A 6786-nucleotide genomic window follows, 5' to 3' on the forward strand; every position below is an offset into this window, starting at 1 on the left:
GGGGCAGAGAATGAACAGGGCGTGTCAGGTTTTTCGCAGGGCGAAAAAATGCGACGGGAAACAGCGCACACATGCACATGCAGCGCGGTGTCCTTTTCAGACCCAGCGCGTATCAGGAATGCGAGCGAGGAGCCTGCCGGGGTGGATCATGTGACGGCTGCACCTTCTGAGGTCACACAGGGAACCGTCTCGCTGGTGGTTTCGGCGTGTACGTGCGCACGGTCACAACCACCTCTCTCAGTTCAGTCAAGTAAAAGGACTGCCTGACAGACTGCCTGAATGAACTGGGGCCAGACGTGGATGCCTGAACAATACACATCTAAAATACTTTGATTTGTATTTAACTTCACATTTCAAAAAAAAAAAAAAAAAATAGTGCAATTTAAGTCTGACTACGGAGTGGTTTGTCCAGAATATGCATAGACTTGATTAATTTTTAAGGACATTTACAAGTCCTTCGGCTACACCCTACCTACACTTTGTGTTGTGATTAATAATCTCACATCAGGCTCGACGCCGCCAACACTAACACCCTGTTCGTTTGTTATTTTTGAGCACTGAGAAGCAGTTAAGGGTGTCAACCTCTCTGACCCACATTTCCACAGAGCCATGAGTGTTTCTCCCCCGCGCCTCCAGCCATGGGCGTTACTTCACCGCTTTTACGGTCTTCGCAACACACAAACGTCCCCGAAATGTTCAGAGGAACGTACGATTGCACACCTCCTCCGCTTCTGCATTTCATTCACCGGCTTCTTTAGCTGGCCTTTGAAAGTGCAAGAAAAACCTCAAAGCTTCATTTTTTTTTTCTATGGTGAATGATGCATTTCCTAGCCAGAGGAAGTGCATGAACAAAACAAATCTAGTATTGGTTTGGTCATATATTATTTCTGTCTTTGCTAGAGAAATATAGTAGAAATTAAGCATTTACTCCAGTCTGAATATGAAAGGTTTACATGACATCACAAGGAAAATTCAAGCTGCTAAAACTACTAAACAAGGTCGATAAGGACTAAGCTACGTTTTTCTCAGAGTTCCCCTTTAACTTGCAACGCTCCATTAGTTTCTCGTACAGGAAGGCCAGATGAGAGAACGCTCGCGCCTGCGACTAAGTGCGACGGCTGACATAACTGCGAACCTGTTGCGTTACGGGAGGAAGAATTATGAGTCCCGTGGCGCCTGGGCGCGAGTGTTTGCTCGTGTGAAGAGTGTGTACGGCTTCGCGCCACGGCCCGCCGTCGCTAAAGATTAGGTCTGCGCGGAGCTGAACGAGATACAGCTGCGATCTCAGGCCACATTTGGGCCGTGCTTTATTTGAGCGCCAGAATAACACAGAATAACAATCAAAGCGATACTACTCTCTACACTGAGAAACTACCAGGAAGAACTTGTGACTAACAGTATTTTCAAGTGCACCAAAGCGTTATATGGCATGAACATTTAAAACTGGAAATGGGACTGAAGGAGCAGGAAGAATGAAACTAACAATGGTGTTTGTACTGTTGCCAATCACAAAAGTAAACACGCTGCATTAGTGACCATCTTATGGGAAGTTTTTTTTTTCTCTTTTCATTAAAAGGTTTTTCACTGCCAACTTTGTGGCTAGTCTTTTCAGTTTTTTTTCTTTTTTTTACAGTGCATAAGAGTTTGTTGAAGACAAGATGCTGAGACAACCTGAGAAAGTGTTTTTCTTTGAGCGTGGAAGAGCAAAAGAACATGACTGTGAGGAGTGCAGGAGGGAAAGTGTCAAAAAACAGAGGGGGGGAGATCTATCCAGAACGCATACGTATATTAATCCAGACTCACCCTCAATGGGTCATCAGTGACCCAGCAGGCCACACATGCGTATGGTTCTCATGCGTCAGTACTGAAGCACAGGCAGATCAAAGCGTCCGCAGCAGCGCGTGAATGCGAACATGCGCGTTCGTGCGGCACGTGTCTGCGGGGAGCAGGGGGCGTATGACTGCAGAGATCACCACGTCTGACCTGGCAACCAGAGCCCCCAGCTGAGAGCATGCGGCAGGACAAATAGCCCCACCTAGTGATCCGCTACTGCACACTCCAGAACAGACGGCTACAAGCTCCCTGCAGTTATGCACGCTTGGCCCTCCTGACTGCAGTTGTGGAGGAGCGTGGGGGGATATCTATCCTACAGTACTCACTGGTATTCTGCCGGCATTGGAAATAGTGGATTTTCCATTGTTTAGCACAACAATCTTCTTAACCCACATAATCGCAAAGGATGTGGTGAGCAGGGTGCTCTTATCAGGTAAAGGCTCTTATGTAAAAGCATGTGGACAGGCCAGCATGTGGGCAGTCAGAGCAGGCAGAATAGTAGGCCCGATGGGAAAAGGGGACCGTAAAACCCGTGCCGACCTGCAGGGGGCAGCGTTTCGCCGAATCCGGCGGCAGATGGCATCACTGCAGGAGCCGGTCTGAAACCGGGCCTTGTGTCTGAGTCACATAGCTCTGCTCACAGCCGAGCAAGAGATGGCAGAGCGTTCATCCTCCTCTTCCTCCTCCTCTCCAGCCTGGACGAGTCATACCAGGCAAGCTCTGAGTGCCTTTCCCTTCCTCCTGTGTAACGCTCACGGGACGCATAACGATGTTTTTTGACTGGTATGGAGCTGCTGCAGCCTGCTCTCCTGGGCCTGAAGGACATTCTTCTGATACTCGTGAGTTCCACACCATGCTGTAGTTTTCATGTTTTTTTTCCCAGTTGCTGCTCCCAGGTTTCTCAGCAAATTTTTGCTTCTGACAAAATGGCCCCTCGTGACCTCGGGAGGCATCGGGTTATTGCAGCCCGGCACTTACCAGACGCAGGAGCGGAGAGATGATAAGATGGTGGAAGGGCCATGAAAATAAGAAAATGATTTCCCTGACACTAAAACAAAGTGGAAGTGGGAAAAAAAGTTAATTTGATCAACTGAGTGAGTGTGCGAAGCCTAATGAATAATGCAAATACCAAAAATGAGATGGTCGCATACTGAGTGAGTGAGGAACTGGGCTAAAAACTCACCAAGTCCAGCATTACCATTGGTATCATTGAGCATGTTTCTCAACCTGAATTACTTCAGTCATATATCTAGCTGAATAATTGGACAGGATATATAACATTAATTAACAGTATGTGCTCTAACTTTGAAAATCAATAATGTTATACCGTGTACCTGCTCTGTGAGGACATGTCCTTTTATAAATATCCTTGGATACACAAGTACCAGTGAGACGCAGCGGGTTTTCCAGATCATTCCGAACGCGGAATCTGTGGGAGGCTGCGAGCGTCCGAACGGGGAGAACTCGGGTCCTCCACGGCATTAATTAAAGAAAACAAGTCACGGACAGTCAGAGGGAGGGACGGTTTCTCACCGAGCCAAAGCAAGGATAAATCCCTTCTCAAAAGTGCTCAGAACAGCTCAAATCGATGACTGTGAAAGGGTAGGGGAGGCCAGGAAATCACCCGAGGACTTCTCTTCGGTGAAGTTCACTTTCCCAATGACACCGGTCTGAGGTCTGATCGGAGTCATTCAAATGATCGTTTTCATCATACAAAACAAGATTCATAATCAGACCAACAAAGCATACTTTATTCGTACATTTTTTTCATTTTAATTTCTTTCTTTTTTCAGAGCAGAAATACATGTTGTCAAAATATTTTATCCACGGATGTATATTTACCTCATCACATATTTTGACCATGTACAGACAATTCTATTTCGCGAACTGTGTACAAGAGTGCTCATATAGGGCCACTGCTGCCGGTTCGGGAGAGTGAAGATGAACGGTTCTCATCTGAGACACACACTGGCCAACCTGCTGCTTCTTTTCACACCGCAAGCCACACACGCGGAGAGCTGGGGCAGAGGAGACCCAATCATACACGTGCACAGTGAGCTAGCCACGGGCCGGACAGCGAGCGGGAGTCACTTGAGCGACAAACGAATTTCCCATTATTACTGGCCCCTGAAACAGCACGTCCATTGGCATTCATGTCACATCAGCGTGATAGATGACATTCACCTTCTCAGTGGAAGGGGCCTTCCGCATTACGCTTCGCTCAGAATGCCGGTTTGATGGTCACGCACGCACAGAGGTGCGAGTAATTACCTTTCCCTTTCAGTTCAGGGCGCATGTGTGAGCACGTTCTTAAAGGGACGGCTTCCCCTTACAGGACCCCGAACTAAGAAACTCGACCACATCTAACAGTCCCAAAAAATGTTTTTAAATTATTTGCTGTTTTTGAACTTCATAAGTTAAGCGGTTCCGGAAATAAGTTACTTGAATTCCTCACTCAAAGGCTTTAGCACATTGTGATTAGTGAATATAGATCTAATCTAAAGCGCATTAAAAAAAAAAGTTTTTCCTACTCATTATAATCTCACGCACGGTGTGGAAATCACCGCTCAAAAGTGCTATGCTTCAGAAGTGTTCACGCGCTAATTTCTTCCTCTCACAAGTTTTTTTTTTCTTTATTTCTTCACAGCCCAGTTCTGCAAAGGGCACGCGATGGTTATGGAAACAAAATGGAACCACGTTCGCGCTCGTAGGCTGTTGACCAGAGGAAGTTCACAAACAGTCGGTTATTGTTAAGGGGGGAGTCCGAGCTGAAGATAAGGGGAGGCTTAGTTCATGTATTTGTGCGAACTGGTGGTGGGAAAGCACGCAACGTTCCATTCGCTGCTCATTTCCAGCATCGTAGGGTTGGACATATCTTCAATGTAAATAAAAGGGGAAGGCACAGTTTGGTACAGCATCCCATGAACCTTGTAAACCCAAGCTCGGCAGATATGCCTAATCTTTGTGAGAGGTGTACAAGATAACTAATGCAGGAAATAATGGCTTGCAGAGGCTTTCAAAAATGCTACATGGGTGATTCTGTGATTTTAGAAGTGTTAACGCCTTATAGACTAAAAGACATGGGTGATATTAAGCCCATGAAGTGAGAGACTAATTAATACTCTACACATACAGAACTGAAGTAATACAACACAACTATACTTGAATTAAAAAAAAAAAAATTAAAAAGATTACTTAAACTCACAGGTACAAACTCGACTCAGGTACAAACTCAACTCAACTGCACATTTTAACTTTATAGCATTTCAACTTTCTAGTCCACTAAGTCCAACGCGTGCATTTTTTTCCCACCGTTTGTACTACACAGGTAACCACGAACCTCATCGAGTCTGAGAGACTTGTGGAATGGTCAACGGTGTGTTTATTATTGAAAAACATCTTTGAGAGGCCCCGGCATTCGCAAATGTGCTCATTCGCCCTGATAAGATGTTATTGTATGACTTCCCATAGGCCTACAATGACTGCCAGGGAATGAGGCCTCGGGCCAAAACTAGCAAACTCCACTGTGACTGGGGGAAAAAAAAAAACTATGCAATCAGGAACCTGGAACAGAACTTATCACTGAATAATGTGCAAAAAAAATTATTTACACATCACACAATTAGCATGTTTGCACAACTGGACAAAAGATTTTGCAACGATGACAAAACAATGGCACCGTATCAGTTTTCCATAAGCCGCAATTCTATTCTCTAACTCAATTTTGGACATTTTGGAGTAACAGGCAATGTCTTTCAATTGACAAAAGCTGGAAATTTCAATCAGGTATCTTTCTAAGAACAAAATGTGAGCGGTGGTAAACTGTGGCAAACGAAGCTAATCTTACCGTGTACATGCAACAGAAACACGGGTCTCACACCAGAATTAGGCTCCGTGCTCCTGCTCGAAACCCAAACTACCACCCCCCCTTTTTTAAGGCCATCCATCACATCGGTCCCATTATCATGACTGATCGCCTTAATTAGCCGTGGGGGCAAGAGGACTCCCCAGCACCGGCCGTGCCTGCTGCACTCCTCCAGCCAGGAAGGTAAAGAGTTCAATGACACGCTCGAGGTCTGGCTAATTAAGAGAGAAAATTAGGCGCAATACGGTCGGAAGCACAGTCCAGTTGGAGAGGACCGTGGGGACGGGCGGGGAGGTATAATACGGTTGGAAACGCGGTCCGGTTGGAGAGGACCGTGGGGACGGGCGGGGAGGTATAATACGGTTGGAAACGCGGTCCGGTTGGAGAGGATCCAGGGGACGGGCGGTGAGGTGCAATACCGTCAGAAACGCGGTCCGGTTGGAGAGGACCGTGGGGACGGGCGGCGCCAGCTCCCCGCAGAGACATCCGCGGTTCCCTGGCGGGATGGCGGGCGGGGATACGGCGGGAGCGGCGCATCCGCGCGTCTCGGCCCCAATCAGGCGCGGCTAATGACGCGCTGACCCCGATGTGGCCGCCGCCGCGTTCTCCAGCGTTCCCCATTACCGCGCACCATCACCGCGAGCAGCCTACCACTTAATATCCGGCGCTCCGGAGCCCGCTCGCGACACACCGTAATTACGCCATGAATCATAATCCTGGCGGATTTAGGGAGAGAATCTGCGACTGCCGGCTAGCTGTATTTACATGAAGCCGAGAGTAGCAGATGGCGGGACGGGATCTGGCGCTTAAACTGCTATTTGTACAGCTGGGTTCAATTGGAGCTACGCAGGTACATTATACCAAATAGCACACAGCAGTAGCCACTAGCGCCTTCAATACCAGAGTACAGACAGATGGTCAACAGGGGTGAAAATACAGCTAATTAATTAAGAGTCTGCCATATGATTGTAATTATGCGAGAGGATGGAAACGACGCCATTGGAGTCCCTGTAGTGGGGTTAATTAGAAAAATGGCATCTTATGGGCCGGGAAGGGAGAGTCCGCGCGCGAGCGATCTGCGACGCAAA

The sequence above is a fragment of the Anguilla anguilla genome, chromosome 5 (assembly GCF_013347855.1).
Source record: "Anguilla anguilla isolate fAngAng1 chromosome 5, fAngAng1.pri, whole genome shotgun sequence".
NCBI lineage: Eukaryota > Metazoa > Chordata > Actinopteri > Anguilliformes > Anguillidae > Anguilla > Anguilla anguilla.